Source organism: Cylas formicarius, unplaced genomic scaffold, assembly GCF_029955315.1.
Source record: "Cylas formicarius isolate icCylForm1 unplaced genomic scaffold, icCylForm1.1 PGA_scaffold_1__22_contigs__length_36826433, whole genome shotgun sequence".
In the NCBI taxonomy this organism is placed as follows: domain Eukaryota; kingdom Metazoa; phylum Arthropoda; class Insecta; order Coleoptera; family Brentidae; genus Cylas; species Cylas formicarius.
Window position 1 is genome coordinate 35558751 of NW_026844264.1, and position 25820 is coordinate 35584570.

Consider the following 25820-nt stretch of genomic DNA (forward strand, 5'->3'; position numbering starts at 1 on the left):
TAAGCAATTCCTATTTAAATGTTGCATACTTTAGGCTGAAATTGAGGCTATGTGTTTTTTTTTTTCATTTTTTGATTGCCCCATATAAAATTGTGTTGAGACGCTACTGATCCAGATATTGCAACAAAAATTTAACCACAGACTAAGGAGATGATGCACTAGTCAATCAGATGCGTCTCCGTTTATACAGAGTGTCCCAAATAGGTGGTGCGGTTTTGGCCAATCCAGTTAACAAAATGTCAAGATTTTCAAATGGAACACACTATATTTTTATTCAGATGTCAATTTTAGGACAAAAATTTTAGGCATCTAAGAGGTAATTTATCTTATATTTAAATTTAACTTACTTCTTGAGATATTCGAGGTTTAAAAAATTTCGAGGTTAAAAAATTAGGCAATACATTCTTGTCCAGCGTTGTGAAGCGCTATACAATGTGTATTGCAGAGGATGGACAATATATTGAAAATATATTACAGTATTACCAAAGAGTATAAGATAGATGGGAAGGTCGCATATACTGTTATGAATGCCATCTATTATTTGTATCCAAGTACTAAAGTACTGTCATGGCGGTTTAAACTAATGCTTCACACTGAAAATGCTACAGTAACTTGTAACGGATAACAACACTTTATTTATTAATTTACCTAGAACGTTATTTTTATTTTATTTAGTACCTTTTTATTATTTATTTATTTATTAAGTACTATAGTATATTTATATTTTTATAAATATAATTTAATTGTTAAAATCTTATATACATTAATAGTATATTATGCAACAGGAGCGGTAAACCGCATCTGACTCACGAGTTTATTTGACACGAGCGGAGCGAGCACATTTTCGCAAAACAAGAATACCTTCACTGACAGGACTGTCAGAATTGACAAACGTCAAAATTCAAAGCGTGGGAGATATCCCCGAAAACATCCGATTGCTCCGAAACCCGTGCAGTAAAATCCCGGAAATGTCCGAAGTGGTTCGGATTCGTGGGAAACGAAACCGACATGGTGCACGCACGCTAGATCGGTGCGTAATTAGGTATTTTACAGACGGGAGTTCATATTACTAAGTGCAATAATAGATTTTTAGCTGTTTCAGCAGTGATTAGTAAAGGAATATGTTTTTATTTTTTTTTATTATTATAACTAATAGGTGTCCTTTAAGAAAACTTTTATTATTATGAGAGAGCTTTATTTATACCAAGTTTTATATTATGTATTTGAATACAATAAATTTTATCACATATCAAATGATTTACTAAATAAAAGCTGGCTTTTAGCTGATTTTTACAATATAATTATTGTTATAATAACAGTTTCATTATTTTAAGATTATCATTAATCCTTTTTTATTACTATTAATTTCAGATGTTCATTAATTTAATAAATTTCAAAAAATTGCAACTATTTCAACATTTTTTTTTTCACATTTTAGCTAGCAATAGGTATTATCATTAATTAAGTGTGCGCAGGTTACCTAGAGCATTGTAAGCCCATCTTTAAAAGGTTAAAAATCAAGCCACTTCCATGTCTGTACATCATTAAACTTTTCCTTTTTTATTTTATCACCATTTTTATTTTTTATTTTCAGGTATTTCGTCACTAATGTTAATGAGCTGACCGTTTAAACTCCTTGCCTACGGAAATTTTTTTTATGGATTTGTTGAGGCCCAAATTTTAACGACGTTCGCCGCATTAATCGAACATGGCTGATTCACGGCGGGATCACACCGGTCCTCGGTTAAGTCGTCGGAATTAACGCGATTTCCTCAAAATCGAACAAATATAAAAAGGTGTCAGACCCGAATACCAACCCTGTTCGAAATATATCTGGCGTAAATTTAATTTCGCCCTAATCCTTCGTCACATATTTTTGAAAGGGTACCCCCCGGAGCTATGAAGTTTGCCAAGGACAATCTCAAGGACTTTTTCTATTCGGACATTGATTATTGTATGTATCACAACATCGGCTTGAAAAATACTGCATGGATAGAGATTAGATAATATATTCAATAAGAAAATTGTGAGTGCATTTGTTTGCAACTCAACTTATGGCTAAATTAGTATTAATATTTGACTTTGACGTAATAACTTGCGAAGAAGTTTTGCAAATGGTAACCCTAAATATTTTAAATTTTTGGTTGATTTTATGTAAAGATCGCACTTACAATTCCTATTAAAGCTTGAGAAGTCAAAACTATGAAAACAGAAAATATTGCATTAATATATAATGTCATTAACCTGGTAAAAGTAAACAAATGATCTGGGAATTAGACATCGACACAAAATGGTCGTTTAAATATCATTATATTAACGCAGCTGAGAGCATTCGAAACAATTTTCGAAACAATTTTTTTTTAAACTTAATTTAAAAATCCCCTCTCGAAATTCGTGCAGTTTTAATCTACAATACAATACATTTAATTCAGTAAATTTAGGTAGTTTCAGTATTACGAAATTTTTCCAATAATTGAAATTTGATTTTGTTTATTTTTTGTATAATCCTATTAATATGAATTATTATTTTAATTATGGTATACAGTAATAACTAAATAAATAGACTCTAAGGTCTCTGGATCATCTAGGTCCTTAAAATTTCATATATGGAAATCCGAATTAAATTAATGCTATTTTGACATTGAACCAGATAAATAACGATTATTTTGTGTTTATTGTAGCCATTGTAATTGTTTAAAAGAAAATGTTTTTTTTTTGTAATACCATAAATTATGAAAAAAATATTGAAATAGTAAAAAAAAACACCAGTCAACAATTTAGCGCCCATTGTTTTGGGGTCGGACTGTTCTCTTTATTACTTCTTATTTCCTATAATTAATTAGGTATCCGAACAATAGACGCATCTTGCATGACAAGTACCTTCATTATTCAGATGAATCCCGGCCCCCGACCCCTGACCTCTTCGCGAATGTATTTTGACGAACACAATGGATGAGGAAACGCCGCAACATGGCGAAAAAAAATGCTAATGAACGTACTCGACTGTGTCGTCGATAAATTTATTCAAGAAGAAAAGTGATGGGTAATGACTCTCCCGCTAGCTGAAAATTTTGCCTATGTAGATGCACACCTACGCGTACCGGCAGGATTTACATACGCCTATAGCTATACCTATTAATTGCCTATTGGATGGTGAATGCAGCACTGAAAACCTCTTTGAAATAATATAGTTTTTTTTTAAGTAAATTTCTACAGAAGAGTCAGAAGCGCAAACGAAAAAAGCAAAAATTGTTGTCCACGAGCGATACACAGAATAGCCACAAAATTAAGAAATCTGGATGGCACTGAAGATTAATTCATATTTAATAAAATTATTAATATCTTTATAATAAAATATAATAGATATACGTAATTCTTAAACTTGTCCTTTTAACACATTACTTAAATCCTAAATTGCTCTCCTTACCTGTTATTATCATGAATCGCCTTAATTTAACTCATCTAATTTTAGTGCTTAGTTTATAAGTCAACTTCTAGGATGTCTCTTTTGTATTGTTGTTTTGTAGGTGAATTGAAACCGCACTGAAACTCGCTTCTTTTTGTAAATTTTTAATATTCCGTAATTAATTAAGTAAAGACTTTCTTTTTTTTTTACAATTTGCAATTTATAACGTATGCATTGAAATATGTATTGGGAAACAAATGTCAAAGAACAAAATTATAATTTTTTCACAAGGACATTAGATATTGTAATTATTAAACTCAAAGACGTTGAAATCGATAAATCAAGAACAATTCTTTAAGGTTTTTGATTTAACCGTTTAAAAGTAATATCAGCTATTTAGTTATTTCAAATTAATAAAATACTATAATAAAATAAACCAATACATATGGCGGAGTGATCACTTTTTCAATGGAATTCGACGAAAAGTACATTTTAGGACAGGTACAGCCAACCAACAGAGTTTTTAAGATGTGTATGAAAGTTGTCCCAAACAGGGCAAGGAAAAATTTCTGCAATGGCCTCCACATCCCCCAATGGGAACGTCATCAATGCCATCTTCTATTAAACATCAAAATGCATATTATCAACGGATAGAACCGTCTTTATAAAATTATATGAATTATCAGGGAGTAAAATAGGTCTTAATATAAATATTTCACATACCTTTGAGGATTTCCATTTATCCTTGCGAGACCTTAGAGCGGCCCATTTCACTAATAGCAAAATTATGTAGGTATAATAGGGCACACGGCTTGTGCATTTAATAATAATGAAATAAAAATGAATAAAAATGAAACTAGAAACGTATCAAAGTAGGCGGTGGAGTGGTATGTGTTTTAACTGGTCACGTGCTTGACAATCGGTTTCTAATTGGTGGAAATATTGTACTACAACTGATTTTTTTGCTGGATTTTACTCAGCGTAAGGGAAGTTATATTCCCTTCATTTAGATAAATTGAAAAGGAAGAAGAAGGAGATGAATCCAATTTAATTATTGCCATACATAGAGATATTTGTAAAATTGGATTTAAATACCGTTATTTTGATATTTGCGTACATACACGCAGAGCTTAACCGAAGTGAGTGAGAAAAACTTAATAGCAAAGTTGAATAATATTGAATATTTGCTGCTGACCGAAGATCATTTTCTCCTAGACTAGTCAGAATCGAGAGGATATACTTCGAGACAAGGTATACTAGTTCATCAAAAATCCATTTGACCCTGCGGAAAGATACTCAGGCTTCAGGCAGCCTGCTACACCTGAAGAGTTGATAAATTTAATAGACCCGAACAATGGTCGGCAACTAAAGTATATTAAAGAAGTTCATATTGAAAGTTTATGAAAATTAAAACTTTCCGTACGGTTGCCGAAGTTCCTCGCAACTTGTCGTAAACGTTCGCGGATTACAAGGGTTGTTATAAATTACACCGACGGAAGACTACTCCTTGAGAGTTGTGAGGAATTTTTACCGCGGATGAGCTTAAGTTTTTCGCGTTCCTTTTTTTTTCTTCGGTGGAAAAGTTGCGAAGCGCATGGCGGTTGGGGAATTAATGGCTAACGGTCGGATCATTACCTTAATGGGAAAAATATACTCCGTGCTTGGGAACAAGGGATAAAAAAAGCGACGTTTATCTGAGATTATTTTTAATAACGAGTAGTTTAAAAACCAAATGTCTCTTAAAAACTAATTTTTTCAAACAAAGAAGGTTTTTTGCCGTTTTTACAGGGGTTTAGCGTTAACTGTTTTAAAAAACATGAAGTCGTGATCAAAATATTACCAAAATATAATTATATAAAGTCAGAATGGTATAAAATCAAAATATTTAGCAAACATTTTTTTGTATAATTAATTTCCACTGTAGTATTGAGATATTTCATATTAATTTAAGATTTTTTTTTATTTGTAGATCTGTAGGAAACTTAACTTATAACAAATATGCCCTTTTCTCGGCTCTCACACTGGAGTTCACACGTATATGATTATGACGTCGCCAACGTCCAATAGTCCCAATGGAAGAACCCAGAATTGCTAAGATTCATATGTAATTTTGTTGGGTACTGTTTTCTTTGATTATCGTGGCGTAGTACATCAAGAGTTCTTACCACAAGGTCGTACGGTCAAGTCTGCGAGAAGCAATACGAAGAGAACGTCCGGAATGCGGGAAAACAACTCATTGATTTTGCATGACGGTCACTCAACGTTGCTTGTGTCTAAATTTTTGGCCAAAAACAAAACCACAATCGTGCCTCAGCCACCATTTTCACTTTTTCTGTTTCCAAAACTCAAGAAACTCATGAAAGGACCGAGGTTTGGAAGCTTATGCCAGGAAGTGCTTCGAGGATTGGAAAAAAAACACAACTTTGAAGACAACATTAATTTTGATGAATAAACAAATACTTTTTGGTAAACCTTAAAAGTCACCTTACATTTTGAACACACCCCGTATGTTTATTTCTTAATTTTTTAGATTTCGGTAAAATCGAAGCGCATTCGGTCTTATTTCAATTTGTGTTTGTGTGCGTTAGAGCCGACGTCTTTGTATATGCGTATTAATACTTTATGAAAGTTATTTTATTATTTGAACGAATTGTTTTTGCTTTTTCTTTATGAGAACAACAGTTTCTACTGCGTTTATTCATAAAATGTTAAATGTTTATTGTTCGTTGTCTTTCAAGTTATATGTTACACACAACATGCTAAATTTTTTGTAATTTCGAAAGACGATATAAGAAATATTGTCCAATGTCCAACAGAACGCTTCGTGTCACGGTGAGCGGCGTAAAATTTTAATGAAATTATTACCGAGGAAGTAGCGGCGTCGGCAAAATTAAGGTAAACCGACTCGTCTCCGTCTAAAGCAGTAGCAACTTTTTTCGTACTCACCTATCGGAAAGGTTGTTTGCATTGTGAGACGGGGAGTAGAATGTCCAGGGAAAGTAAAAGTGGAAAAGATAAACAGAATGAACGTGACAAAATGTAATTGCATGCATAAAGTTTGGTGCAAAAACCAAATTGGATTTCGTCGAGAGACGACCGGTACAGGGCCGGATTCGTGGAAAATTGCTAAAAAGATTTTATAGTATTTTTCACGGTTTAAGAACACGATTTGACATCCTAAACCCATATATTTTTCTATTCAAAATTTCTCTGTTTTCTTTACTTGAGGTCCCAGGATGTCATAAAGTCCTTGAATAATTCAAAAATTCTAGACTTTTATTGTTTCAATATTATTAGAGTTGATTGATGATTATTAAATGATATAATAAATATTTGTTTTTTTACTGCAAACTTCGTGAAGTGGTGTCCTTTGTACCAGCTGTAATATCACGTTATCTTCTTGAAAGAAAGCAAGCGATTAACGAACTGAAATCCACGGCGTTCCACAGGGTTCCATTGTCTCAATCAATGGTTTCTTTGATCATACAGACCACGTGGATGCAATTTACAAATTTTGATTCGTTCTGCGTCGGTTGTTTATAAATCAAACTTGGTGACGTTCCGCCAATAATCCTGTTAGCTTCTTCAGAGCTCAACCGAAGCCAAATATCTAGCTTCTTAAAACTTAAAACTGTTCTAGCCTTAAATACTATATTATACACAACAGTTACGTACTTAATTCCTTCCATTTTAATGAACAATTAAAAGCTTACTCAGGTAAAGTAATTAAAAATTGTTTGTCTTCTTCAAAGAAAATTCCATAGGCTCAGGTTTTTGTTGAGTCGAACTAACGTTTCGAGCTAGACTGAAACCAGTTTCTGCTCTGAAGAAGCCAACAGAATGATTGTCGGGATGTAACGGTCAGATTTATGAACAAACGTCTCGAACAACTTTAGAAACGAGAGTTGATATGTGGCTGAATCGGCACACTTTTCTCATGAATTTTTTAGAACATACTCATCTAAACCGTCGGATAGGAAGAGGCAGTTTGCTTCCGCGGCCTGCCAGATCTCCAGACCTCAATGCCCCGAACTTTTACCTATTGGATAAAATACAAGATATAGTTTATCAAACTGGTACCTGGAAAATATGGTTGATCGTATCCGAAATGATGAGTCCAGCTTAAATTACGGCATGGAACATTTATAAAGACCTTCGACCTTGTATTCAACCAATTTTGTCGTGTTTAATCGTTATCGATGTTTCCATAATGTTCGGATAGTGTTATTGAGACCTCTGTTTAAAAATTACACTCATAAATATCCCGATTACACAAAACACAACTGGTGTTAGGGCCCATTCAGTCGAGTTTCAAGGGCTAAGATGTAAAATTAAACATTTTGGTCATATGTACACCAAAAAAATAAATCCACCCGAATTCCCGGTAACACTGTTTCTATTATGTAAGCGTTTGCTACTTTTGTGAGAGTGTATTTCTCCCTTCTGGTCCTGAGCGCACTCTTTGTAACACGGTAGATTAAAACTCAATCACTATAAATTTCTATCCAATTACTGAGAATGAAATAAAAAAGGGGCAAAGAAATTAGAAAATAAAATGACCTCAGGACCCGTTGGAATTCCTTCTTATTTAGTTAAAGATTGTATTGGTGTCTTTTCCAAGCTTTTACTTGGAGTATTTAACATCGCGCTCTCCTCCAAAAATTTTAAACTCTCTCAGAAGCATTATCTCTCCAAGTCAGCAAGGATTTTAAAAATCAGTCACGCTTAAGTGACAGGACACAGTACATATCTTACAATGCCTATATATCACAACATCAGGGGTGCCACAGGGTTCTAACTTAGGACCATTGCTGTTTCTAATGTTTATTAATGACGTTGTTTCAAACCTCAATGATACGCAGAACCTGTTATTTACGGATGACTCAAAAATTTATACTTCCATTTCCAGTATTGCTGATTGCTTCACTTCGTAAGAAAGGAACTATCGATTTTCAATATAGACTCTCAAATATTGTTCTCTGTAAAAGACTTACATTCGTGAACCACATAACGAGTGAGCCTCAAAATCATGAGAATGGTTGTTATTTCTGCATGACATATATAAATAAATAAATAAATTATAATTTATACTTTAATAATATTGTTTTTTGATGACATAAATATTAAATTAAAAACCTAAGTGTGGTACTTATTTGTATATCAGATTCCGTGTTTAGGGCATAAAATAAGATGAATTCATGCATGAAAACAAGAAGGAGAGAAGAAAAACTTTTATTTTGCAGACCAGTGATAGTCCGAATCTACTAGAGTAGATATTCGTGTGCCACCGTTCAATTCGCGCACCAGAGACACCTTTCACTGTGTGTGACATATTTAAATCCAGACTGAGGAAACTGAGAAATATACGTTTGATGTCTAGTCGTCGCTAGTTCGAATCAAGATCTATAGTTATTCTAATTTCTTTGGAGCTCACTTTGTCAACCTGCTCGAACTGCTCACTAGAATAGGTTAGGTTATATTATATTACATACTGTTTCTTTTTTTTTGTTTATTCTCATTTTTTAATAATGGAGAATATTAATTGTAATTACCCAACACCACTGTGGCAAAACCATTGGATACCCAACACGGTGCCTCTCTCGCTCCATAAAACCGAACCGCGTTTTTCTAATGAGCGTCCATTGCTCCACACCTTTGCGAAATAGACTATAATTTAATATCCATCTCAAAACGGTTCGTCGAAAACCGCTCAAAGGCGTGCGAGAAAGAAATGAAGCTGCATTCGGATCGCGCTAGACTAAATCGTTTTATAATGGTCGGTTGTGTGTCACACACACCCAACGAAAAAGTTTCGTCGACGTGTGAATATCCATTCCGAACGGTAGTTTGTTAAAACCCCCGAAAATGGCCGCGCGCTGAATTCCCGATGAATACGTGCAAAAAATATCGATTCGATTTGAGGTTTGTTTTTGTACGCGCGAGTAGGAAATGGATTCTCGATTATTCGTCGCATGATGCGGACTAGGGGGGGTTGCGGCCAGTGGCGGGTCAACAATACTCATTTGCACGCGTTTTCCACCTGAGGTAGGGAGAAATTTTGGGACTTAGGGTTATTCAAGATTTCCTTTCATTTAAAAATATTTTCAAGATTAGGTAAGGTAGAAATTGTTTTATTTTTGGTTAGTCTCCGTACACATAGTATTTTTTCAATTTTATTTTAGTTTCTTCTTTCAGTTACATTTAATGAGAAATACATTTAAAGCAAATATCCGCGATCTCATTAAGAGTAATAAAAATAATATAAAAATCATTTGGGACACTTCATTTGAACGATAAAAAATAAGGCAGTGTTAGAAACAAGACTCTATGTCAAATAAGTTTTCACACACTTTAGTAAATCACTCCCGTTTATTATCAACATTTTATCAAGTCAGCTTGTCAAATTTCGCTTAAAGAAATGAGTTATACTTCGAAAATTCATATTAGATTTATGGAAACAGAAAAAATCCTTTAGTAAGTAATAAATCAATACAAAGCCACCAGATCTTATAAAGTGCGGAGACGATCTAGTCGTCTCAGGAAGTTGACTGCACAAGAAGACTCTTCTGTTGTAAAAAAAATTAATTTCTCATTAAATGTAAGTGAAAGAAGAAACTAAAAGAAATCCGAATAAATGCTATGAATACGGAGACTTTACTGCACATATCAGTGTCAATGTCACGTCAGTCATGACTCACAATTAATGTTATTTTGTTATGTTTAGTTATCTTTTATACGCTTTGTTTTTTTTGCTCTAATTGTTGTAATTACATTCCATTCCGTTTCTTTTAACATAATTATTGCACACAAAATTTCGGCAAAAATTCAAAAATAAAATATGCAGGGCGTTCGATTTAAAATAAGGATATCACTGGCGACTTCCTGTGTTACCGGAAGTGGTGTAACCTTAGACATATTTTTAAATAAAAGGAAATCTTGCATATTTAAAATTTTTAAGTTTTTCTTAACCCCAAAAACATTTTAACATTTACATTAGTGAATATTTCTTGCAATGCTGTTTTAATTAATCTGTCCGTTTATGGTAACAAATAATTTAGTGTCATCAGAATAAGCGCTCACATGAGAATCAATGCTGGAGAGCAAATCCACGGTATACACTAAGAATAGCACCGGTCCCAGCACCGATCCCTGGGGAACACCACTAGGCACGTCTTGTGGAAGAGCGTTACCAATTCAATATATTCAGTAGAGCGAATTAAGTTGTTGGTGTCTGTTCTTTCCTTAAATTGAATATTGTTTCTCACAAATTGTCAACAAAACCTAGCTGTCAGTGCCTTAATTCCATAATTTTCAAGTTGGCTTTTAGTTTTCCAGTGTTCGTCAAAACGAAAATATGATAACATTCTCAGTGAAATGGTTAACCACAGATCAAAAATAATTTTATTTTATTGATTATTATTATTAGTTGAGCGGAACTGCATTTTTCTGAACTTCTCTTGTTATACTACTGAGCATTTTTCTAGCGCTTTCTGTGAAATGTATTTACGGCGGATTAACACTTTAAATTGTCGAAAAGATTGGGCGGAAAACCAGTTTCAACCCCGGGCTTAGCAGTCACGTTCCAACAAATCGCGGCACTCCCTGATTTATGTGACAAAAACTTATCAGGCAGGCGGGTATTGCCGCTATATTATGTATATGGGCCAACTCCGATCCGCTCTTTGAAATTTATGACGTCGAAAGGTATATTATGGAGGGGGCAAAAAAAAGACGCAAAACGAACGAACAGAGCGATTCGTTTATTGAAACGGGGAGTTATAAAACGGCGAACGATTTGATTCTGTATTTTATACACTTTTATACTAAAATCAAGTGGGTATGATTACTAGTACACTGTTACACATTGGCGCCATCCTAATAAACAAATTTACTCTAGAAATGACCACGTGTACGTGTATGTACGTGTTTAAAGTTGGATCTTTTTTATAACGCGTAGTAATCGAAATTCCCTCCTTATTGGTAACTTTATTATAATATAGTGCATACCTGTACTCTATTTCCGTTACAGGTACGTCATAAGATAAATATTAATCGGAATCTTACAATTAAACAGTTCTGTTCCTGTTTTTTAACACTTAAAAAAGCAGATGTTCCCCTGTCAGAAGAAGACATGGAAAACAATGCAGAATTTGGAGACGAATTGGAGATGGTAGTCGAGCCTAATGACAATTTAGAAGACGAACTACGTCGGCAAATAAACAAACGGATCCATTTGTCTTCGGATTCTAAACAAATTGTTTTGAATGTTTACAATTTTATTTTATAAGAAACTCAGAAGGCGAAGTAGGGAAAACAAGTGACATGACCAAAGTTCCGGAGTCAACTGTAAGAAAAATTGTTGCAAATGGGATAGTCAAGAGGAAAGTGAGAGAAAATTCTAAGACGTACACTGTTTACCCAGTTGCTTGTTTACATTATTTCAAAAGTTGAAAGTTGCTACTAATATATAAAATAATTGAGATTCTAGGGTAGGGTGATACTGATTTATAACTTCGACAACTTACTTTTAAATCTTTTACCGCCAAGTCATTTTTTGAGGTTAGGAAACAGGTAATCGTCGCTGGGGGTTAAGTCTGGAGAGTAAGGAGGTTGCGGCATCAAAAAACTGTTGTTTGCCGATAAAATTGTTTTAGCCTTGTTTGGAGTTGGTTCCCCTTTTGCAATCCATTGTTTTGACTGTTCCTTATTTTCAGGAGTGTACATTTTGTACATTTTTAGCCCTTTGTGTAATACCAGGGGTAAAATGGACAGCTAAAATTTTTTTTAAATAAAAATAACTAAATTATATTATAACCAATTCATAATTAATTTATTTAAAGTGGTATTTTTTAGATAATTCTACGGTTTTAGCATAAAGCCAGGGCTTTCGAAAATCTTATTAGTGTTAAATCCACCTCTTCTTTAATTTGTTTTGGTGTGAAACCCTTCAAATAGAAGTATTCGATGACTGCACGTATTTCCAATTTTACCATTTTCTCGAAAACAACTTGGTCTTGGCCAGGTAGGAAACTTTTCACCCCGCCCTCGCACTTACGAGAAGCCCTGTACAGTAACAACATTTGTATTTGAAATTTTTTGACAAAATACGCTCATCGAGATATAAAATAAATTCCACAACGCGGGAAATCTGGCAGTTTACATAAAAATTAGGAACACCGTGTATTTAAACAGTCAGCGTCTCGAGAGTATTCATACGAAAATCTCTTGCTTTGATTGGTCTATCGGCCCATCCGTAGGAAAATAGAGATATTTATTTGCCTTATTACGGAATAACTGAGATATCGAAACCTTACACGAATCCCGACAATCTTTGGATCTAACGAGGCTCCATTAATTAGAGATTACACGTTCAAAACACGCATAAAACAATCTCGCCGATATCGAGGCTAGCGTTATCATTCGAGATCCGGCCAGAATCAACGTAAAAACTAGTTACTCCCCGTCCCGATGGAGGATTTATGCCTTAAATGATAACACGAATTGGACAAAACACCGGCCGTTATCGTACGTGATCATGTCTTCGGTGCACTAAATAATCGTGCGTATTGAAAGTATCTCCGGTTTCGATAAGAAGCTCGGTTAAAGTAGTTGTTTCGAATTTTGGATAGGGAAAATCTGAAAGTTACGTAAATTTCATCGCAAGCGCACTTAGTTTGGTTTAACTAGTCCGCTTTACTTCTTTTTGAAAATCGTTCTCATGTAAAATGCACGAAAAACAGTATTAGCACACAACAGTGTTAGCGATCACATTTGTTCACTCCTCTTTATTTCTCGTTGTATGTATTAGTTCTTCCATGGTCCTCAGTCCAGTCCAAGACATCCTCTTCTTGCCGATTCCTCTCTTTCCTTCGATCTTCCCTTCAATTAACAACTGTACGAGTTGGTGTCTTTCGTTACGTGTCACGTGGCCTATATATGTGTTTAGCAATTCGGGGTCTGTATTGATCATTCTCAACATCGCGTCGTTTGTTTTTCTTGCCGTCCATGGTATCTTCAGTATACGTCTGTAGATTCACATTTACATACCCGCCCAGCGACGATTTTTCGAAAGCAATCTTGTTACTTTCGTATACAAACAAAAATAACTTTGACAAATGACGTTGCCCAAGTTTATCTAAGGAAATTGATTGAAGTGCACTGGGGAAGATTCCATAAAGTTCTTGAATAACTTAAATTAAATAATATCGACGTCCAGCCATAAACGACATTGTTGTTTGCCTGATTCGCCCCGATTGCATGTACGTTGCAATTTCGCAACTTTTAAGACGATTCTCCCGGGGATTTATTCGTTGCCGCCGGCGCGGATTTACTGGTTTCTCCCCCAGTAAATCTCCTCCAGAAAATGGCGTATGTTGCACCTAAATTTGTTGCTTAACCAATTTGTTTCGAGACGCTGCAGACGCTTTTAGAGCCTAGTAAGAGGGACTACTTTGAAACGGAACTGGCCAAAATAACCGATAGTTGTTAAGTTTCTGGAGCTTTAAGCTGGAATTTATCGTTCCGGGGGGGTAATTTAAGTTCAAAGTGCCTTTATTGCAGCCTTAATAAGTTCCCAGCCGCGGCTAAACTCAATACTAAAATTTATCGCTTTTTGAATTCTAATCGATAAATTTCATTGTCGAATAATAATTAATGTACCCCAATAATTCCTATAAAGTTACTGTGGAGAGAATTGATTTTAGAACTAACGCAGAACATTTCGAATGCTCGCTCACCTTGTTTTTTAAAGTTATTGATCAATGGACTCTAAACTACTACTACAGACTACTACTACTACTGCTACCACGAGACAGTTTATCAAAAATAAAAAAAAATTGACTGAAAACATCATTAATAAATGTTTTTAACCACTAACCCAATTTACAAAAATATTCAAATGTCGAGTAAAAAATAAAAATATATCGAAAACCAAACCAAACCAAACCTAAAATTATAATACAGGATAAAATAAAAAAAAATTACTGAAAACATCATTAATAAATGTTTTTAACCACTAACCCAATTTACAAAAATATTCAAAAGTATGTCGCGTAAAAAATAAAAATATATCGAAAAAAAAAAGTGAAAAATTGGCAATAAAATTAAGAATTAAATAAACTCTTAGCAACGCAAATTCTATATCAATTATTTGGTACTTATGCTACATCTCCATTTCAAATATTTAGTTTATATAATACTTGTATTTACTATGAAGAATTGAAGAATTTTGAGCTTGTATACAGGGTTGTCGTAATTGGAGTATTTTATCACGAAAACCTATTTCTAAACTAGATGGAGCAAAATCAAGTTTCACGTCAAAGGTTTGATTTTCAATGAACACAGATAAAAACGTTATTACGGTATTTTTTTAAGGTAGATGCAGTGCTGTACTCAGACTTTTTTTACAGTTCTACGTTTTCTCATAAATGAATATAACTTTCTTTTTCTATGATCTTAAAAAAATGACCGCACTTTTCAGAGATATAGATTTGTTGGTATCTGCGATGAAAAAAGGCCTATGTATTAGTAGGCCATGCATATACCTGTCAATGTCAGTTAAGGAAATAACCTTTAGTTTTTAATGAATTTTAATAATTTTGATGGCTTTTAGTTCATTTATCAATTAAAATGTACCAAAATTATAGAACGTATGATACATTTTCTCAAACGGAAACGCGGAAGCAATCAATGAACTTTATTTCAATGCATATCCAGAGCGGTACCACCCAGACAAACGAATATTTCGGAGGTTGAAAAATAATTTAACCAATTACCAAAGTCAATAAATGAATTGAATTGAATAGTTGCTGTTCAGTGCGAAGAACGTGCGTTCTACGACTGTAACTATAACTTTGTCTTCCAACTAATCAAAAATATTACAAATAATATCTAAAATTGAAATAACTTTCGTGTTTTCTATTTAAGTTAAGTTAATTTTGCCTTATTTTTTTTAAAGTTCCAATATTGATTAAATTAAGTGGAATCTTTTTGAACATATTATGCAACAATAGAAAATACTGTATTTCTGCCTTTTTTCATCACAGATGTCAACAAATCTATATGGCTGATACTGGCATTTATTAAAGACCATTGCCAGCTATGATAGCCATATACAATAAGAAAGTTGTATTCATTTATGAGGAAATGAAAAAAATCTGAGTATAAGCCTTTGGGCAATTTTCAAAAGAGCAGAAAATTGAAAAACGCCCTATATCTCGGTTGGTAGCGAAGATCTCGCCATGCGGTTTTAATGTTTCTCGCAAATCAAGCCCGTGACATGTAGGTCGATTTTGGTCTATCTGGTTCAGAAATAGATTTTTCTTGTTATAACACTACAGTTAGGATGCACATTATATTTTCTAGTGATGAAGTGCAAGCTCGCATAAATAAAACGGTAATCCCAAAAACAACATTCCTAATTTACCGCCATACCGAATGGTGATTAACGAGGAAGCAATATCGAAAATATCCGATCGAGGCCGAAACGTATGCACGTACGGGTGGAAAATTTTTTATCGCCACGGAAATTTATGTAGTAAATTCCGTAGGAAACGGTTTTCTCACCCCGGAGCATCCCCGAACGGTCATTGAGCGTATTGCCTTAAAAATGGTCCGAAAATATACGGTAATGGCTTGCGGAATTGCCAAAATAAAAGAGAGAATTCGGGTCGGCCGCGCAGGACCGTATTAAGCTAATCTGTCCCGGTTAACGGTCCTTTCGCCCGAACTTCCGACACTTTAACTTTTATAGAAACGAGAAAAAAAGGGTTTTACGTGGCGAGAGTCGGATCCAGTTTGAGGTTTGACAGCGCCTGCCATCTTGTGAACCCGTTTTATGGCGGATTAAAGAAAGAAGTCGAAAATGTTGCGGGTTTGGATGTAATATAAATTAATAGCACATAAAAAAAATACATATACAGGGTGTTTCAAAACGAATAGCGGCATATTCTTTGTACCAAAATATATCGATTTTTTTCATAAAATCTACGTATACAAACAAGATGATAAAAGTAATTTTATTTATTTAGGCCATGTAACAAAGATTTTCCGAATTATAGTTGGTCGAAATTCACCTGTCTTCAACGCACTAAACTGGCAATAAAAGCGTTTAAGAAATCTGTCACTAGAGGGCACTTTCCCTAGAACACTTTTTATTTTCCCTGTATTTTATTTATTTGGACTGATGTTTTAAAATAGAACAGAATGAATTAAGCAGAATCACAAATTCTCAAAAAATGTTACTCTTGAGTTGAGAGTTTAGCCAAAAATACTGAATATCGCGAATCTGATTATTCGGTTTATCTTGCATTCTGTTGATGAAATCCTTTGACGAAAATACTGAACTATGGAAAAGTTAACTAGAGGAATATTATTAACATTATTTAACATGTATTATAGATAGAATAGAATTGTGAAAGAGCGGAAACCATGGCATTTAGACCAACACCACCACAAGACGACCAACAGAGAAAAACGTGCTCTACAAACAATCTGTCAAAAATACGACATGATAATATCAGCAAGCCAAATGAAAGCCATAGCATTCTCAGCTAAATCTCCAGTCATACATAGAAAAAAAACGTTATGTATCGACGGTAGTGAAACATGGACAACAATGAATAAAAAAGACAGTAGAATACAAGGACAAGAAGAGGTGTGAAAGGTCGCACAAATCTAGACAAACTAAGAAACGAGATACGTCACTCACTGCCTTAGTGGCCAACAAAGTGGCCTTTTCAGCATCATCATAATTGTTCTTGGGGGATACCGATGGTGAGCCCTTTGGATGACGATTTAGAATTACAATTATTGATTTCTGTTCAAATTTTAATTGTCATTTGCTACTAAGTTAAGATTTGAAACTTTGGAGATTCGATACTTTGACTTCGTAACAGTTTCAGATTGCTGTAGCATTCGAATCCAAAAAACGTGTTGAGATGGTAACCTATCCATCGTCTATCTACTATGTGCGTGGTCTACCGTTTTCCAGTCATTTCCGGCGCGGTAAGGTAACACGTAAACCGTGTTAATAAGTCGGACATGATTCGTAATAGAAAAATTCCCCGGTTATACATTAATTAAAAATAAAATTAATTAAGATCGGGCCTTGCATGTTCGCCCATTAACAAGAGAAAAAATTCAATGGAGCGAGCGTGATTTGCACTTTCGGGGCCTGTAATAGAGGCTCAAGGGCCGGCGCGTTTACCACGAAAACGTTTTAATGAGATCTTTCGAAAACCGAGAGTCATTAGTTTGGCAATAAAATATTGCCGTTAGATGTTAACTTTGACGGGTACGTGAATAGAAAAATCACTTCTTCCTACCATCTTTCGCCATATAGATTAGATTAGATATTATTTCATTTCGATAAAAAGGGCCCGCACTACTATCATCCATGGTAGACGAGCCAGGCCTAAAGCCAAACTGTTTAGTGTTGAGGAGATCATTGGATTCCAGGTGATTAACAGTAGTAAGCTTTAGAAGTCATTTAAACAATTTTACAGCATTGGGAATTATTGAGATCGGTCGATAGTCAGTATAATACGACCAAAAGTATAGTGCATTTATTGCGTTCAAGTTTTAAGTATTTAAAGAGCAACACGCGGATATAATTAGATATAATTAGGCGTATAATCTACGACGCTTATAAACTTGAATAGCGTCTTAACGCGAGAAGAACTGCATAAAAAAATACTGGCACACTTAAACATTAGTTGTGCCAAACAGTCGTTGCATATTTTTAGAATTTCGCAATGGAGGGTGGATTATTTAAATTCAATTGTGTGGATGATGTCTTATTTTGGTCTGCCAAAAACGTCAAAGATTCAAGCGTGGATTGCCGCGAAAACATGACCGCGGAAATATTTGAGCAGTATCGCCGAATGCTGTTGTTGTGTTGGATTATTATTATTATATTTAATATTTTGTATATTGATAATGGCACTATGTAGAGCGTAGTAAATCGTTACTTTGTACTCCTTTTTTTATTGTACATTGGACAATAATTCCTAGGACGTTCAAGGGTCGGCTCGGAAGGGCGTTCTATAAGGGGCTGCGGTTTTGGAGTAACAAACAATAGACAAAGTTAATCACGGGGTCCGCTGTAAAAACGCTATATTTCTGGTCGAAGTATAACTTCCTGTATGTCACCATTATTAAGATAGAGACTGCGCATCAGGAAAGTCTACTTCAGAAAAAGATGGCCTTTAGTCCATCCCAGCACAGTGCCTTATTATTTTCAGTTTGGGATGGGACGAGGTATTCGAAAACGTACCTGCACCAAGAAGTACCCAAAAGCTGAGAGAGTGGCTAATACATAACAAACGTAACCCGTAATGTAATTACGAGCAACCGTAGACGCAAGCGTATGGAATATACGTTATTAATTTTCAGGTTTTCCCAATATTGTCAATTGTTACTCGTCTCTTTAATTACAGATAAGAATTGAGCCTTGCTAATTGTAGACATTTTCTGTTTTCGGCGAAAATCATGAAAACCAACATAAGATTTTCCACTTGCATTATAAAATCAGTTAACCAAATAGAGTAGGTGATAAAATTTTTGTCCCAAAGAATTTGTCATTTGTTGAGCGATCTAGATTTTTTGCGTGCCAGGGTAGAAACGTCCATAATAAAAACAATTCGAAAGGTCTGGCAATTAAAATGTCCTGATGTAAGTCGTTGTAGTGGAAAACAAAACGTTGCCGTAGGACTAGCGTGTGTCGTGTTGGTCTTGTACGCAGTCTTCGTACAAGACCAACACGACACACGCGGACGCACAAAAGAAAAACGCGAAACAGGCAATAATAAATATCAATTACCGGACAACGATCAATCATTTCCAATTTGTTGTCAAGTTTTTGCTTTTATTTCCGCAGTTAATGCGAGATTCTTTCCTAAGAACGAGAGACGGATTCCAAGCGGGACGTGTACGATATACATACGCAGGCGCGTTTAATCGCGACCTTCGAGGTTCACGTGAGGTGATTTATCGCCGTTAAAGGAGACGAAGTCCGTGAAGCTCACGATTCTGCCATGGAGTACAGAGTATCCCCAAAATCACAAACTAAGAACGAACGAAAGAAATGTCAAATATATTCTTTAAACATTCATTTATGTTTGGTCGAGATGAATAGTAGGCTTTGATATCGCTTAGTTTATTTTCCATCAAGGTGGCGATCTTAGCGTATCCCAGGTGATGCGTAATTATTGTCAACAGTGTCAGTGTCACTTGTGTGAAGTTAATATATGTATTGTGAGTTTTAAAATGAAATCTATTAAATCTATCGCATCCATATGTGGAAAACTGGGAAATAATAATAAATAATCATTTCACCACACGCGGAGATATATGTGGCAATTGCATCGGGTCTACCGGACTCGAGATGACGCGTTAATTTTCGGGTGCAGTTTAGTTCGCCCTGTTTAAAATCCAGATTCACGTAGACTCCCGGCCGTTATTATTCGCGCAATTCGCCACGTTCTCATTTACATTCCATCGCGAACCCCATAAGCGAAACGCATCCGCGCACAATCAAAACGAAGCGTGTAATTTCCTAAGCTATCGATGCGGCGCGGCACCAAACGCGAAATTGTTTGTTTATTATAAACAAACAGCGCAACATTCGAGGCAATCTCGCTTTGCGAATTTATCTATAAGCCGTATCACGATCCGCGAGAAAATGATCACCTGCGACGATATCGAAACGGGAGAGATAAACATAACCTCACTTTCGATTTCGCGTCACGCTTTCGAACCGAACGGAAAATTAGATACAATTCCTGTCGGTTCCGAAAGTAAAAACGGATCGGAAAAGGAAAGTTTTATTAACGGCTCGTCCCGCGCGCTCCGCGCCTTTCGCAAATTACCCCCCGGTAGGTTTAAACGACGGGATAGATTCCGAACGCTGGAAACAATGACGGATATCGAAGGTAAAGAAAATTACGCGCGGGTTCGCCGAATAAATATTCGCCCGAATCCTTTTGCTATCAAATTGGAATACGTACTGTCAAACCAGGTACTTTTTTTTGCAAAAAAAAAAAATGAAAATTGTATTGGGTTATTCATTATATTTTGACATCCACCTGCAGGGTTAATTTTGTTCTTGTTAATTAATGTTCTACTCGTGACAACTAATCAAAACCAAAGATCTGCAGCGTAACTTAACATAGTTCGCAATATCACCCACTGATGAAGAAAAACGCCGAATAATAAAATTATGTTATCGAAACAAAAAAAATATTAATAATTAATACTAAACATTTTCCACATAACCTCCATTATGCGTTTTCTCTGTCGTTTATTTGTTTTTCATCTTCTTTGACCCTAGTTGCTATTTTTCGTTCGGTCTCTCCAATGCATTCTTTGCCGCATATACATGGTATGCTGTAAACTGGTAAAGTGGTAAATCTGGTTTTGACGTTGTGACGTTTTCTTTGATATGTGGTCAGTGATGTTTTGAATATAGGGAAGGACAACAGACAATCGCGGATATCGAAAATAAAGAAAATTACGCTTTAGCAAAAAGTTTGGGGGGTGATCATATATTGTGACCTAAAATCTTATATAAGTTTTTTTATTAAAATATATTTTATTAGCAAAGGAATACGTTTTTTGAAAAAAAAATTATTATAACTAATAGGTATCTTTAAAGAAAACTTTTATTATTATGATAGAACTTTATATACACCGAGTTTTAAATTATGTTTTTAAATAATAAATTTTATAGTATATCAAATGATTTACTAAAAAAGCGTGCCGTTAGCTGATTTTTACAATATAATTATTGTTATAGTAATAGTTTCGCTATTTTAAGATTATCATTAATCATTATTTTATTACCACGTATTTTCAGATGTTGATTAATTTAATAAATTTGAATAATTTTCAACTATTTCGGCATGATTTTTTTTTCACATTTTGCCTTTCAAAATTTTAATTGAATTGAACCGTTTTCATGACTGGACACAATCGCTACAGGCGTTGATACTCGTGTAAGCTGGTCATTGCCACTAATGGGGGCCATCCCCTCTGCGCCCACTGCGATAAAAATAGAATTTTAAAAAATGGCAAGCTATAACTCGGAAAATATTACGATTTTGAGTTTTTGTTACATTTCTTTCCGAACGCCCAATAAAATGTCGAAGCCATTCGAATATGGCGTTTCCTTAACGCGATACGTCGTCGACATAGACAACTATATTATATTTGTTATAGATGGGAAACTTTACTCTTGGAGAATTGAAACAGCATCACTGACGCCATCTAGCGCGATGTAAGAAACTAATAGAGAAGTTCAGAACCAAATTCCTTCTTCTTTTTCTAAATTCTTCTTCTTTTTCTAAATTCGAAATTTAAAAATGTGCGCGATTATAATTGCAATTGCAATAATTGTAAATTATAATATTAAGGGTAAATAAATCTAGGGAAAAAATGGACTGACGGGATTTTTTGTTCAGCATCTCAATTTTTGAGGATTAATCCAGGAAAAAAAGGAAATCATATGATTAACAAAATATTGGTTGAAATTTATAAAATAACAGCTTTAGATTTATAGGTTTATTCAATTCAGTGTTAACATGATCCAATACACTATGCAAATAATTAATAATTAAATATAGTAACTATTATTGTAGAATCAACCTATTATAATATGTCTCTCCGAAAGCGAAAGTAATACTCAAGTCAAACCTGTATGTCACCATAACATTTTTATGGAAATTTCAGTAAATATATGTTTCCAATGTACCTACATTTTATACTCAAGATATATTATTCTGTTACATACGAGCAGAAGTAATTTGGGTACAACATCCTTATACAATTTTATTACTTTTTGCTCTTAACTGACAGACTATACGGTAACTTGTGAGAAGAGTAAACGAGGCGGGACTTATCATTTTTAACCATTTTCAAATGTATACTGCATACCAATAAATCACTGTCCTTTTTAAGTATCGTCAACCAAAACACAAACGGGCCCGACTTGGTTTTTCTTATTTTTGAGCAGCGGTTAATGATTTTTTGCTATTCTTGATTAAGTGCTAACCGAAGTTCTTTTTTGGACAATATGTATATGCGAGCAGGTACCATGTAACTATGTTAAGTAGATATTTTTTTCGTTTTAATTATTGAGATTTTTACAAAAAAAAAGATAAGCCAATTTGTGATTTTTTCGAGTGATATGGGGAACTATATAACTATTAAAAGAAAACTAAATATTACTAAAGTTAGAAATGGGTATCGTGAATGGTTCTTAAAATACCTATATACAGAGGGGACACCGATTTTGAGATACTTTTACTTACGGCGTCGCTTAATGCTAGCCTGGCAAATTTTTCTAGCAGAAATAAACATTTTTGACTCATGTACAGGGATATGTCTCATATCTAAACCCCTTGATATTCTGTTTATTTGCGTGCAATAATTATATGCCTGTATTATTGTTTTCCAATTTTCTTCCCTAGGTACCCGGCAACATACCTGCTCTTTCCTCTGCAAGTTTTAAAGGAGTGGGTAAATTTGCATGTATTTGTGTGAACTGCGGAAGTGTAACGACCTCATCTTCTAGAAGTCCCTAAAATGACAACAAAATAATAAATACGTACACACGAAAAAGACATTATTATTATTATCACATACCTATTATTATTATGACATATTATATAATTAAGTACCTGCGATGTAAGTCTTTGTAATGTGAAGCATAATTCTGATTCATCATCTTCACAGTTGTTTCCAACAGACTGCTTGAAAGACCTACCAGTCACCAAAACTGTAAGGTTAATATTCCTATGACCCCTTTGGCGAATTTACGCTATCAATAAAATTAAGCTTGAGATGAGAATAAGAAAGTGCTGCCTTTATGCTTTTAGTTGTACTTACCTATGATATTATTATCAAAGAAGCAAAATCACTGCAACCGCAAAATGTTCAAAACACTCACTACTACGCAAAACAATGCGAATACCCGGCGAACACGGACCATAGATGCGGACGGATGCGAATTTTAAATTTAAACCAATTTCTGTCAAAATTCATCTGTTTGCAGCGCCTCTGGCGGGATGTAAGCAAACAAACACGGTATGAAATATTTCGGAGAGTGCCCAGGGTATGGTCGTCGATAACGTGCCAATAAATATCGATCGTCGCGCGACTTTACATTATTCATGGAACGTTTCGTACGAAACGTGGAAATGGTTCCGTATAAGCGAAGATTAAGTCGTCGAAAATAATTTTATCGGATCGGAGCGTGAGATCGGGTCTCAATTAAATTATACTCCGTCTAATCCGGGACCATCGGCTCGGCGTACCATTTCGAATAACCGCCTGGCTACTGACGTGACGCGTTCAGATGTTTCGTCCAGATAAAGGCGTTTCGATCGTCCCGTATTAATTTCGACCGTTTTTTATTTCGTTGACACCGGAATGTGGATTTTATTGAAACGTTACCCCATTTTGTACCAGTAATGCGTTAATGCACCACATATTCAATGATTTTTTTTTCACATCCATTTCGAAATGTATTACTTAATGACCAACTGGATTTGAATGGATCCCCCTTGTTAATTTAACACGTCACATTAAGTAATTATTACCTGTTTTGTATTTATAAACATCGGTACCGTTTGATATTCACATTTGATAAAGGAACGGTGTTGCCGAAATTTGAACTTTCTTTTGTATATATATGTATAAATTATATGTTACATCTTATGTGCCCCAAAACATTATTTAATGTTTTTTCCCAGTGGTTCGTTTACGCACCAGTATTTTTTTGGAGTTTGGAGTTTTTTTTTTTTGTTGACAAGTGTAGTCCATTCTTAAGTGCAACAAAATAAATAATTTCAGAACAAAAAAGTATTTTTTTTATTTTTTTTATGCTTGGGATAATATGAGTTAAAATCGTTTACATAAAAAAAAAGTTACGCTGCACTAGTGACGACGTGTCGACCGGATTTCCTCAATATATTTAATATACCGGGTAATAATTGTAATTGTAAATTGTAATGTATATTTGAGGCTGTCAGAAGCAAAGGGCTGTAAGGCAAGTTTTGACATTTCGAGGTTCTAAAAAAAAAATTACGGGAATTTAAAAAAAATAATTATTTTTTTTTAAATGCATACTAGCATATTTTTCAAAATTAGTGTTAAGTTGGTAAATTCGAATAGGCTAGGCTTTATATCCAACGTAGACCTGTATTTTCCTATTTGCTCTACCTATGATTGATAGCGTGGAATCATTTTTTTTTGTGAATGGTTTTCGTAACTTAACTCAAAATAGTAAAATAACGGACGAAGGTTTATTGACAAAAAAAAAAAACTTAAAAGACAATAATCAAAAATTTTAATGTACATTGATTACAAAGCTCTGAGAAGAACAAACTCCTGAGTAAATGTTTTGTTCAAAGATGAATATGACACACATACAATTAGCTGTAACTACCTCAACGAGGAAGGTATCTGCAATTGCTTTCGGTACAATAAGCAATAGTACTGTCTGCCACCTTCTAGCAAACATTAGGATAGTCCCTTTGGATAATTATGAAAGTCACTTTAACTTTGCATGAACATTTGATACTTTTGTATCCGATACAGCGACCGCGACCTCGTCACAGCCCCCCGCCCCCCTACTCTACATGCATTCGACATCGCGCAATGGCGGCAGCTATAAGAGAGAACTGCTAAGTGAATTACACCTGAGAGGGAAAATTAATTTTTCAAATGGATATTCGACGTTCAATTCACATAATGGCCCCCGCAATGGCTTCCAGCCTGTCCTCGAAGCTGTAATTTCATTCTTTCGTATGTCGGGGAATTTCATGGAGTGGAAACCGGCGATAGAACAGAACTTCTGGAACGGGGCGCGAATGTAAAGCTTTGGACTTCTGATTTATCGCCGTCTGCCAGGAGTTAAAGTTGTCCCGTTTCTAAGGTGGCGCGCAAAGGTAAACTTAAGATGATTAGAGTTAATTAATCGTTTCGTAATGGGACGCGCACTCGCCAAAATCAGAATTTAATTGACAGATTCCACTTGGTCGTGACGTGCTCAGGAATTCGCAATATAAGGGTTGTTAAGATATTTGTCCCGTCCTTGAGAATATTTAATTGCGACAGACTTAGGCGATAGCGTAATATAAATAAATAACGATTTTTTTTGCATAAAATATAAATAAATAAATAAATATTAAAAAATATAATAAATAAATAAATATTAAAAAATATAATAAATAAATAAATAAATAACAAAAAATATAATAAATAAATAAATAAACAAATGTCCATAACTCAAAAATGGCTCGAACGTGCCAGATGGCGTTTTCTTAAATGATGGCAAAAAAAATAATTTTCTGAAAAAAAAAACTAAATGCGACGATATGATTTATAATATAGACAGCTTAAACTTTTGTACTTA

At 34.6% G+C, this 25820-nt stretch overlaps 1 long non-coding RNA gene across 1 annotated transcript; it reads right to left on the bottom strand.

Annotated features, from left to right (window-relative positions):
* Positions 1–22598: 22598 nt before the first annotated feature.
* On the bottom strand, positions 22599–23345 carry LOC132697352 (uncharacterized). Its single transcript, XR_009618144.1, has 3 exons — positions 23291–23345; positions 23083–23222; positions 22599–22982 (listed from the first exon to the last, which is right to left on the bottom strand). It is a non-coding gene; the product is annotated as an uncharacterized LOC132697352 (long non-coding RNA).
* Between the last annotated feature and the right edge of the window lie 2475 nt (positions 23346–25820).